This window comes from Oryza sativa, chromosome 10 (genome assembly GCF_034140825.1).
Source record: "Oryza sativa Japonica Group chromosome 10, ASM3414082v1".
Taxonomy (NCBI): domain Eukaryota; kingdom Viridiplantae; phylum Streptophyta; class Magnoliopsida; order Poales; family Poaceae; genus Oryza; species Oryza sativa.
This window is the reverse complement of record NC_089044.1, coordinates 12,624,148-12,637,620: the sequence shown is the minus strand read 5'-3', so window position 1 is coordinate 12,637,620 and position 13,473 is coordinate 12,624,148.

The following is a 13,473-nucleotide window of genomic DNA, read 5'->3' as shown; positions in this document are numbered from 1 at the left end:
GCTAGATTGATGCAGCGTATGCTCTGATTACCTATAGCTTAGCTTCTCTTCTTAATTTTCCACTCATGTGTATCAACTATGTATATATTTGTGTATGCTCAAGAGAGAAAAAAAAAAGAACTACGTACCTTTTTTTTTTCCCTTCAATTCCAAATGCAAGTAGTTGTTTTAGCTTTTCATTCCAATTCTTTGCTAAATTTAGTTTTGGCTTAAACTTGGATGATAGCGGCGAGCAAGCACAGCGTTTTCTTCTTGTAGGCGCTATATATTTTCGAGTAGGTATATAAGATTAATTGTGTGTTCTTTCGATTATAAGGGAGTGATCGAGTTGCTGCAAGACAATCTAATACTCCCTACATCCTAAAATAACTCAACTTAAAATGGGATGTAACCGATTTATCTAGATTCGTTGTGTGAGCCATCCTAGGTAGTTATTTTGGGAGGAGAAAGTATTAGTTGTTCTAGGATAGGTCACATCCTATACTAGGTTAATTTATTTTAGGACAAAGGGAATATGTTCTTATCTGCCTTAGTTTTTTTTTTCTCTCGCTCTTTTGGTTGTGTGCATCCTGATGGAAGATGGTTGTTTTTTTATTTTTAATAAAAATTATCTGTTCTCTAAATAGTGTAGTTTGCTTAGAAACTTCTACATATTAATGTTTTTATCTTTTCTTTCATAATTTCACTTGCCAAATAAATGCTATCACTCTCAGAAATAAATAACTATTCCTTCTCAATGTATAATACTATAAATCAAGAGTAACAGAATCATTTGAGCTATTTTCCTTTTTCAATAATTTGAAAATGACTTATAATTGCAACTAGAGAGTACTATAAATTACTCCCTCTATTTCAAAATGTTTGACACCGTTGACTTTTTAGTACGTGTTTGACCATTCGTCTTATTCAAAAAATTTAAGTAATTATTTATTCTTTTCATATCATTTGATTCATTGTTAAATATACTTTCATGTACACATATAGTTTTATATATTTCACAAATTTTTTTTTGAATAAGACGAACGGTCAAACATGTGCTAAAAAGTCAACGGTGTCAAACATTTTGAAATGGAGGGAGTATATTACTAAGATAAGCAAAAAAGAAACTAGCATATTAGTTCGGGAGACCTATAAATTACCACATAAGTTAGACAAAAACATAAAGATTAATTTATATTGTTTGATCAGGGTGGGCCAGTTCATGTAAATTGATCAATATAGTTGTACACAAATATAATTGTATTTATGAAAACATAAGTCAAGAATTATATATCTATCCAATTCTTAAAAAAACTCTTAAAATTGGTGAACACAAAGCACGTTAAGAGTAGTTGTACAATACGACAAATCCAATTCTTTTAAAATATAGCCCCGCAAAAAAAAAGGTCTGCATTTCTAAAATAAAAAAGATCTAAAAAAATAGCTCCATACAAAATTGCGCATGAAAATTTGGAAGTATATATATGTACAATGGATGGATTTTTGCGGCATGTCCATGTAACTATCTGGATTTGAAATTGCCAAAATACTATCAAATTAATTCTTCACCTAGATAAGGACAAATCATCTTTTTTTTTTCAGCTGATGATCGATCCAATTAGTAAGTTGTACCATGCCTATTATCATCAGCCACTGAAAGTGATTGTTCATATGCATATGAGAGAAGGAGAGAATTGAAGAGAGAGAGAGAGAGAGAGACATATATATATATATATATATATATATATATATATATATATATATATATATATATATATATATATATATATATATATATATATATATATATATATATATATATATATATATATATATATATATATATATATATATATATATATATATATATATATATATATATATATATATATATATATATATATATATATATATATATATATATGCCTGCTACCCTCCCAGATTTAAGACATGAATGATCATCAATATCCATTAATCAGATTATTGGCTGAAGCTGCGACGCCCATAGATCTCAGACTATAATTAATCAAGAGCTATAGCTAAGCTAGCTATAATTAGGTATATATAGTACGGTGATCTCAGCGAGTTATATAATTAATTGGGTTCTTAGCCAAGAAATTAAGAGACAGACAGGGCCAACTGATGTGATCGGTCGTACCTGCATGCATGGAGGCGAATTAGGGTGACGACAAAATGCAGCAGATATTTCACTGTTTGTGATTTATTTGATCTGGGTCTATCGACAGCAGCATATGCAGGCAAACATATAAACAAGCAGCAGTTCGTTCGATCAATCGATCGACTGGCAGGAGTAGCAGCTACTACCCTCTCCATGTTTTGATAGATCAGCTAGCTAGTTATTAGCTAGTTGCTGCTGTGTCTACACTATAGAGCTTAATTTGCTTAATTGGGGATTTCTTTTTGTTATAACAAGAAGCTAGCCAGGAGTTACTCCTTAACACACACTCAGACATAGCGCTATACTCCTATTATAACAAGAAGCAGCTCTATGTTATTTACACACACTCAGACATAGGCTAAAGATTAATTCATAAATCGTGTGGAATTTATTTAAATAAGTTGTAACCAGGGTGTTTATAATTGTAGGTTTATATATAGGGATTAAAATGTTTGGGTCGAGGCAGTCATTTCACCGCAAATTCCACTATTACATCAAAGGTTTTTTCCAGTTTCATTTGGGCTTTATTCAGTTAGTATAATATATGCTTGTTAAGGTTTGTCCAAGGAGAAAATTCAGGAGTGAATTATCTTTAAGACCATAATTGACTATTAGCGAGTGTCATTCCGGGAATATATTGATTAAATTTTTGTCTGAACATGTCACTTGATCCATTTTTTCTTTGGCTTGATAGAGAACTGAGATCAAGGTCAATATTGAGTGTTCTGTCATTAATACCCAACTTCCAATTTTGTAAACCCTATGTCACTACAAGTTTCAGCTGGTCATCAAAACAAGTCGTTTTGGATAAACTTTAGGTAATATCTCGGTCTATTGTAATATTGTTTGAACTCAAATGATACTACAGTATTATGGAAACACTTTTCACAAGAACTCCAAATATAATTGTCATATATCAATCTCACGATTGCTATAGTGGTGTTGAGTCGTAGGTACATGGTTTAAATCCTGGTGTCCATGACTATGGTTGTGTGTATTTTTAGTTGGTGAGAGAGTTATACGTACTTCCATTGTGCAATAAAAATAAATAAATCGATATCCATGCTTTGAGTTATTCCAAAACTATAGCTTACATTCATAAGTCACAAGCAATTGAAGTAAGTCCAAAACTATAGCTTACTTTCACTCTAAATGTTGATCAAACATCTAGGATCATACTCCTATATAATTGAAGTAAGTCGTTTTAATACAATCCGATCACCTGGTCGATCTGATATATATCTTTGTATGCAAAAAAAAGAAAGTTAAATTCCCTTTGAAAAATTGCAAGAGACGAGGGTACCCCCAACGAATCGAAGTCACAAGCACTATACTGAAGTCATATACATGACACGAAAAGCCTTCAACTACGCACACTAAATTGCATCACACCTCTTATTAATTAACCGATATAGTGGGTTTCGTCCGGACTCTAGAAAATTTTAGATCTCCCAATAAATTAATTAAACCGGACCCAATATATATATATATATATATATATATATATATATATATATATATATATATAAGCACATGTATATCAACTAGGAGCAGTAGTGTAGTTCCTAGCTAGGGTTGATAATGGATCAGTACTTGTGTAGCGTAGGACAGCGATGGATTGGTGCTTCTGATCTTTTCTTTTCTTTCTCTCAACGTCCATAAACATGGCCCATGAGACCGACCTGACCATTGGCCGCGATGGAATCCATCCCTAGCTAAGCAGTGCCACCCATCCACACCACCCAGAAAAAGAAAAACTTAAAAGGCAATTTGGCCGATCCAGCTGCGGCTGGCTACCAAGTAAAGCTGTTTAATAAAGCTATCCTTGGATGGAGATATATTGGAAGTGAAAGAAAGCGACTTGGGATAAAAAAAAAGACAATTAATCATATATGTTTGTGTGTATGTATATTTATATTTATATATATGGCTTGAGAAGAAGGAGAAGGAAAAGAAAATAAAGGATGCCCCTTTTGGTCATCTCTTTTGATCCTTTGTGTGCACCTAAAAGCTGGCCATGCATGATCCACACATAAATAACTTTTGTTCCCACAAAGAGAACATGGATAGAAATAACCAAAAGGGGAGGATAATGTCATCAAGTAGTGCAGCTAATTTAAGCTATGGTAGCTAAGAGTGTATTTATAGGACGATTTGAGGATCTTGATTGTTTAACTCATTATCATTTGGTTGAGTGCGTGTTGGCTAGAGAGAGGGAGAGAATCATGTATACATGGAAGAGAAGAGATGAATGATCACCATACTGATAATCAAAATTAATATATTTTTCCGTTCGCTCATAAAAGTAATATATTTAACTTTTATGATAAGATTTGGTTAAACTTATCAAATGCTTAGTTTAAAATAACAATATCATAAACTTATATAGTACTTTATAAATTTATTTTCATACAAAATAGACTGTTAAAGTTTCAAAATTTTACTAAATCCGATTCTAAACATCAAATATTTTTGACCGAGAAAATATAAATATTATTATGCGCCATGCTTTAGTGACGGTGCCAGAGTTAGAAAAGAGTTCAATATTGCTGTAAAAGAAAAAAAAAGTTCCTCCCGGGGAGGGGGAGCTGGAATACTTCGTGAAAATTTAAGTCCAAATTCTGCTAAGTTCGATAAATTGAACCCTTTTCGACCAAAAGTATATCTACAGTGCACCCTCCTTGTGGACGACGATGTAGTTCAATTCAATAGCCTCAACGAGTGCCTGGAGCCATGTATATATAGCCAAAACCCATAGCATCAACTGCTCTTATATATATGGGAATATATCCTGTGCACACTCCTTTCATATAAACTAGCAAATGTCACAGAAAATTCTAAAAAAAATTACACACATACTTCCAATAGTATTACACGTACGTGTGAAATCTTATCTTCAAATTCATTATATTTTAGCCATAAAAAAGACAAAATTCTGACAGATTTTTACCCTTTAATCTGTCATATTTTTCAACTTTTTTCTACGGTTAAAATATAATGAATTTAAAAACAAGACTTTACAGATATGTATAGTACAATTAGGAGTAGATGTTTAATTGTTTCTAGAATTTTTCATGATATTTGCTAGTTAGTGTGTACGGAGTGTGCATGTGAAATTTATGCGCATAGGATATGTACTTATATATACATTAATTTTCTATAAAAGGGAACACCCTAACAGTATACATTAAATACTCTCCCGTAACTAATTAATTACCAGTTGCAAGCCTTTCTATGCATATAATATAATCGAAAAAAAAACAAAAACCCACTTGCAAGAGTCTGCCCCATTCACACAGCTATAGCCAATTAATCCATCAGGAAACGCACGTACGAGTACGTCACAAATGTCAGCAATTAATTAATTAACTGTCCATACGTGTGCTCTACGACGTTTGCAAACTATATACTCCTGGGTTTGTCAGCAAATTTGTTCGATCTCTCTCGATCGTCTCAAGAATTAATGTCAGCATCTGATGGACGATGATGATATGATGAACGGTGAAAGAGATCGAGATCGAGAGAGAGAGAGAGATAGAGAGATAGAGAGATAGCTCTATATATGTCCATGCCTGCCTGCTGTAATGGGCACTCAAATCTAAATGACGATATATATGACGCATGGCACCAAACAGAGATGCAAACATGATGACACAGCTGATAGGTATGCTTGTACTACATATATATCTATCTCTCACAAGAAACACACCAAGTGGCTGAGAGAGAGATTTGCAATTGCAATTGCATGCACTGTCTCACTTTTTGCAAGTTGCAGACTTGCAAACTGTGCAGACAAAGTTTTTTGGATATGGAGAGGCAGATGGATGAGCTTGCTGTAGGTAAGATTGAACTGAATGTGGATAGCTAGACACCAACAGCGCAGCACTGCACAGGTGCTTATTTTGATATTTTGACCTCAGCTCGGCATTGAGGTGCTTAATATTGTTCAAAAACTTGTATATACAGTGTTCTTTTTGGTGTGTATATTTATATCTAACTGCAAGCTATAAAGATATGCATTTAACATTTAGCATTTTAGTATGATTAGGAATTAGCTGGGTGGGTGTGCTTTTTTTTTCTATAAATTTGATCAAATCTAAAGAATTTTGACTAAGAAAAAAATTCAAACGAATTATAATATGAAATGGATGGAGCATATAAGAATGGATATAATGTATAATTAATACAAATACAAAATGACTAAATGAGCCATGCGTGTCTCGGATGGCGATAGCCACTTGAAATTAATAAATGTACGCGTGCCAATGACAAATAAAACAAATGATAAATATATTATTTGATCTTCATCTTATATATCCATCATATTATATTCGTACAGTTACATACTGGCAACGATTTTTTTGTTAGCTGGATTCACAACACAGTCGCAAAAATAAAATCAAAAGATGAAAATGGCCAAGATAAGACCATGGGCTGCCAAAGGAAGTTTATAGTTGGGCCCATACAGCGGCCAAGTTGGGCCTACGAAAACATGGGCCTTTTGGTTGATGGACGACATGAATAAACTTGGGAAAAGTACACCGAAGGTTCCTCAACTTGTCATCGAGATACAAAATTGTCTCCCAACCACAAAACCAGATACCGGAGGTCTCTCAACTAACAGTTTTGTCTGACGTGACGGGTGAGTCAGCGTGGACCCCACGTGGGCCCCGCCTGTCAGTACGCCAGCTCATCTCTCTCCCCCTCTTCTCTCCTTCCTCATCTCTCTCCGCTTCCCCCCTCTCTGCAAGGCAGCTAGCGGGTGGGGAGGAGGTCCAGTGAGGACGACACAGGAGAAGGAGGCGGCAGCGGCTGCGACTGCGACTTGAGAAGGGAGAGGCGGCTGGCGGCAAAGCGGGGTCGGTGCGGGCGGCGGATGGCGGGGAAGCAGCTGGCTAGCTGGGCGCGAGCGGTGGGCATAAGCGGCGGTGGGAGGAGCTGCGCGGGCGGTTCCTCGCACTCTCTGCCACCAGAGCCGCTAGCTCCTCATGTGTGGACGCTGACGTTGCCCGCCGCCGTCATCACCACGGCAGCTGGACACCGACACCAATGTGGAAGCGGTCCCCTCCGGCGATTGCACCTACTTCAGCTTCGATTCCAACTAGCGAAAGAGCCGCGAGTCGTGCCTCCGCGATGGCGCTAGCTCGTAGGGAGGTCGAGGCAAGCCGCCACCACCGCCAGACTCCCCAAGCTCCTGGGAGTTCACCAACAACGGCGACCGCCCCTCTTGCACATTCCTTGGCGAGAAAATGGGGATGGCCGGTCGAGCTCGGTGACGACGCCGCCCGCGGCCGCGCGCACCAGCCTGCTGGCCCTCCTCCCCACAGCGTCGCCCGTCGCCGTCGTGAGAAAACAGATAGAGAGAGAGAAAGGGATAAGAGGAGAAACGCTCACACACTCCCACTGGCCACACAGTTGAGGGCGCTGGCGCGAGATCTGCGGCCATGGACGACGACGGCGGCAGTGTCCTCGCTCTCCCCGTCGGCGCCATCTTCCTCTCCCACAACGTGCCTGCCCACTGCCCGTCTGCTCTGTCGGCTGGCCGCTCCCCGCGCTGTCGCCCGGTCCTCCGGCAGGCCTGTGCAGCAGGTGCATCTGCCGCCGCTCCGCCCGCCGCCGGCCGCGCGCCGCCGCCTGCCCGCAGCTCCTCCCCCCGCCGCCGCCTCGTGGGCCTTTTGGGTGGCGGCCAGCGGGGGAGTCCGCACGCCGCTCCTCCCCCCGTCGCCCCTCCCCCGCTGCCCGCCCGCAGCTCCTCCCCCCACCGCCGCCGCGTTGCCTGTCGTCGCTGTCACCACAGTTGCGTCGCCCGCGTCTCCATCGAATTGGAGAGAAGCGAGAGAGAGATGAGGAAGGAGAGAAGAAGGGGAGAGAGATGAGCTAGCGTACTGACAGGTGGGGTCCACGTGGGGCCCACGCTGACTCATCCCGCCACGTCAGACAAAACCGGGCTCAAAACCGCCAGAGGATCTCAAGCGAACGGTTTTGTTAGTTGAGGGACCTCCGGTATCTGGTTTTGCGGTTGGAGGACGATTTTGTAACTCGATGACAAGTTGAGGGACCTTCGGTGTACTTTTCCCAATAAACTTCTACAGAATATAAGTCCACTTACTATCCCTCATCTTTACATAGAGTTTAAATGACATCCCTAAACCGCAATAATAGAAATCTGCACCCTCCATCTTCATAAAACCATTCAAGTTAGGTTCTATGGCAGTTTGGATGAACGGTTTCGCTGAAGTGACATCCTATTCAGTAAAAAAAATTAAAAAATATATGGGACCCATCTGTAAGTGTCATACATTTTCTTCCTCACTCATTTCACTTCCGCAATCGCTCAGACGTGGCTTGCGCTCGATGCCGTTCTCGTCGGTCCCCTCGAGGAACCAAAGAGCCGAACAAGGAATATGATTTAGACACAGTTTAACTGTTGATCTGACCACATCGTGCATATATTCAGACGATCATGGCGACGCAATATTTCGACACCTCTGAACATTGCAGTACAGTACCTTGAGATTCAGAAGAGCAACCTCGATACCCATCGCAGTTTGAACCACTACACATGGAGCAAAAACGAACAAAATGTTCTTGTATGTGATTACAACAACAAACCGCATCGCTGATCAATGTCTCATTGCACTACAGAATTGGGTGATTAAATTTGTGATTGCTGAAAATCATCTGCATGGTTATAAATTTAAAAAGAAGAAGAAGAAGAAGAAAATTTGGCCTGATCCTGTGTTTCAGAAGCCAGTTTTCAGACGAGAAGGTGAGGAGGATGGATGGCCACCGCCGCTACCCCGGCATGGCCTTCTCCATCGTCCGCCGCATGGCCACCGACGGCACCACGCCCCACCTCCGGCCCTCTTTTCCTACTGCGACGCTAGAGACGCCAACGGGGCCACCGAGGTCGAGGCTCAATGCCACCACCAGTGGCTGCGGCTGCAGCACCCACCCAGGCCCCAGCGCTTAGTTTTGAGGCAGGAGATTATGTCTATCTTCGTGGCACTCCACTCAGGGGAGTTCATCATTTTCAGACCAAAGGCAAATTGGCACCACGCTTTGTAAGACCACACAGAATCTTGGAACGAAGAAGAGAAGTTGCTTACCAGGAGCTTCCACCCAACATGACTAGCATCCATGATGTTTTTCACATGTCATAACTGAAGAAGTGTTTAAAAGTACCTGAGGGGGCGAGTCCCGATAATATCGAAATCCAAGAGGACTTGACGTATGTGGAGAAGCCAACTCGCCCCAAAACCAGTGAGAGAAGAACTAGAAACAAGGTAATCAGATTCTGCCGAGTTTATTGGAGTCATCACTTGGAGGACGAAGCAACTTGGGAAACAGAAGATGAGTTAAAAGCCGCCCATCCGCAACTCTTCGACAGCTCTTCCGAATCTCAGGGTCGAGATTCTGTTTAGGGGTAGGTTTGTCACACCCGAAAGTTTCCCATTTTTCCTTGGTCCCTAATTCATTAATAAATTACCTAGAGAAAACATTTATGTTAATCTGGATTGTGAATTAGCTGAATCAGCATGGTAGAATTTTCTTCGAAATTCCTTATGTTTAAATGCATTAACAAGATTTTTAGAGGAATTTTTAGAGCAGAGGTGGTAACATTTATAAACCAAAGAAATCATCAGGAGTCAATTAAACAAAATTCCTTCCTCTCCCTCCTTTACCCGTGAGCCGTTTCCGGTTCACACCTTTCCTATACCCATCTTCGAACTCGCGCCGCCGCTGCATCGGCCACCGCGTCCCCCATTTTCTTATCATACCCGGCCTCACACTGTTCACGCTGGTCGTATCCCTATCCAATTCTACCTACCGTTGTTTTTATCCTCTCCAAAAGACAGCGCCGCCACCCTAACTAGCCGCCACCCTTCCTCTGCCGCGCACACTGCCCTAGCCGCCATCGGGCCCACTAAACCACCACCGCCTATAAAAGCCACCCCACACATCCCCTATTTATGTTTCCTTTTTTCTCGCCGTGTGCCGCCCTAGCCGTCACCCCCTTCCTCTCCCGTGCGTGCCTGCCCTAGCCGCCGCCCTCCCTCTGCCGCGCCCTTGCCACCTCTACCGCTGCCATGCATGCCACTGCCGTCGCCGGTGAGCCCTCCCCTCACCCTCATCTCTCGCCAGCATGTTTTGCTATCAAGATCATCCCCTCCATCTAACTAATCTATCATGTGTTTTGCCCTATTCGTCGTCGTCGTCGTCCGCGGATCACCGCCGCAGCCGCTCCTCCACCGGTTGCTGTCATTCCCCGATGAGGCCCCCTTCCGCTCCTTCCCTACTCAGTGTGCGCCTGCCGCCACCGACGTCTTGCCGCGCCGCTGCCGCCTTTGCTGTGAGCTTGCCGCTACCGTCGCACCATGCTGCACGCTGTCGCCGCGGCCACACCGTGCCATGTTGCCGCCATGCTGCCTTGCTGTGCCGCCGCTGTCGGCTTGCCGTGTGCATGCTGCCGCTGGCCGTGCCGCCTGTCGGCCGTGCCGAGCGGGCAAACCCTAGCATCGCTCAGTCGGTTTCGTGACTGACCTGGGCTGCCGATTTCGTGAACCGACGGTGGACCGCCCGCGTGGTCCCAGACCATGGTAGGTCAGCTCCTTGAGCTGCTGACCCATTGGGGTCCGCCTGCCGGCGCCATCCCTCCTTGTTGTTGTTCACCCTCGAGCGTTAATGCGTAATAATTGAATAAGTACTTTTTGTTTATAGTAAAAACACAGTAAAGCTTCCAAAATTCCTTTCTAAATCATTCAAGCTCCATTTTAATTCATTCAAGTCTCAATAAATTCATAAAAATGTCTAGAATCCATTAAAATAGTTTTGTTTCTTGTTTAGTATATTTATAGCATGTTTTGAGTGCGTGCTTTGTTTGTCGTATAGAATTCCGCAGTTCCGAAGCTCCCGTTTATTATGAAGTGGTCACTAAAGTTCCTCCAGCTCAGGAGCAAGGCAAGTCATACATACGCATTGATCATATTGTACCTATTTTGTAAATTCCTCGCTTTTTTCTTAAAATCGCATTGTTTTATAATGTCACGAGGGATGGATACGTAATGTAACTCAGCCTTTGTTATTCTATATCATTGATAGCTTGGGATATAAAATGATTAGATGATTGGTTTAGGTGATGCTTAGCCATGCTTAGATCAATTAGTACACTATGGGTTCCACACGAATTCTTAGTCCTTAATTTAATGATGGAATACCACCATGATATTAATTAAACTAAAACATGACAAATGGTTGGTTGTGGGTCCATGGTTTTGATAGTAGCACCCCATGGCAATTAAGGACCTGTTCTTGGGAAACACTGGAGGAATTACCCGTACTTACCACAAGTCAACGTGGGCAATGATTGGATTTGGAGTGTAGCTTCTTTCTAACCGAGTACCAACGATAGGGTGGGCGTGATGAAGTAGGATGGGTCCTGCGACGACCTCTGCTACTTCCAAATCCACCTAGGCACGAGTGGGGGTTGTCCACTGCTGGTTTATGGGTGGGGGCAAAACCTGATGTGGGTGCGATTTGTTAGGAAGGGTTATATGAAGGGTCCTGTCAGAACCTCTTTCCAAGGTAGCATGGTGGTATTGAGGCGCATGGTACCATGTCGTGGGCTGTCTTGTGGGTAAAGTTGTATACCTCTGATCAGAGTAAAGCTATTCGAATAGTCGTGCCCGTGGCTATGGGCGGTCAACCAGATTCACTGTGATTAGTCTCACCTTAATAATTTGATATATTGAACTGGTTTAGTGTTGGGCATGTTTCAATGTGATTTAGCGTTGAGCAGTGATGTTTAATATTGATTAATTTATATCTACTATTTTACTATATTCAAATTGTGATATGAAAATGTTGCTTATGCAAATAACCCATAGCTCTCCTTTGGTATTATTCTGCATCGTGCCTTCTATTGGTTGTTGTTATGGCTTGTTAAATACAGTGGGTAGTACTCGGTCTTATTTTATTTTTCCCCCAACACTTAGAAGCAAAGTATTATTCGGATGAAGATTATTGGGAAGAGTAGGCTTGTTGCGGTCTTGCGGACGTCAAGGATGCCTGTGGATTTGGAGACGCTATGTTTTCCCAAGAGATGGATGATTAGCTAATTCGATTATTTATTTCCGCTGCATATGTAAGACTTATTTATATTTTTGTAAGACATGGATCTGTGTATTAATATTGTCGTTTGTGTATCTTGGCTAGTCTGGACAGAGATTTCAATACACATTCTGCTTAAAATTCGGATCAGCGAATTTTTGGACGTGACAGGCTACTAGCTGGGAGTCTGGGACCCCTGAGCTCTAGCTCCTGCCCGCCCGTCGCCCATCATGGCATGGTCGTAGGACACAACCGGCGGCCTTTTCTTGGCTTCCGGTATGTATCTATGCTGATCTAGCTCATTTGTGATTAGTGAATCCATAAATATTCCACTGCCAATTTGTGATTTTATTGGCAATGAAGTCTATCCAATGGGTGAGAGTCGGTTGAATCTCTCTCCAAACGCGATGACGAGCTACTCCCGACTTGGTGGTGTTTGTTCTGAAGATGAAGATAAAGATAAAGATTAAGTTTTTCACGTAAAACGATGTGGTAATAGCATGTAATTAATTGAGTTTTAATTATTACAAACTTGAAAAATGAATTAATCTTATATTTTAGAACAACTTTCATATAGAAAATTTTCGCACCAAACACACCGTTTAGCAGTTTAAAAAGCGTGCCACGAGTTTCCAAAAATTTATCCAACCTTTATTAGAGAAAAGAACAGGACGGTGCTAGATGCTTCTTGTATTGAAGCATGTCATAAAGATTGACAAAACAGCCGCTATAACATAACAGACTTTGAGTTGAGTCGTGACTTCTACTACCTCCGTCTCAAAATAAGTGCAGCCGTGGATATCCGTATCCAACCTTTGACCATCCGTCTTATTTAAAAAATTTATGAAAAAATTAAAAAAAATTAGTAACACATAAAGTACTATTCATGTTTTATCATCTAATAGCAATAAAAATACTAATCATAAAAAAATTTCTAATAAGATGAATGGTCAAACGTTGAACATGAATAGTACAAAACTGCATTTATTTTGGGACGGAGGGAGTACTTGTTTTGCATTTGTATCAAATTTTAACTAATTTTATACTTGTACACATGTTTTATCTGTGTTCGAAAATTTTATTATGTGATATAAACCTGTGAAGTAGGACTATCCAACGAAAACTTACTAGCTACGCCATTACTTGTCGCACATTTTTTTTTAAATGTGCTAGGCATGATGTTTACCACTCTCTAAGCTGGACTG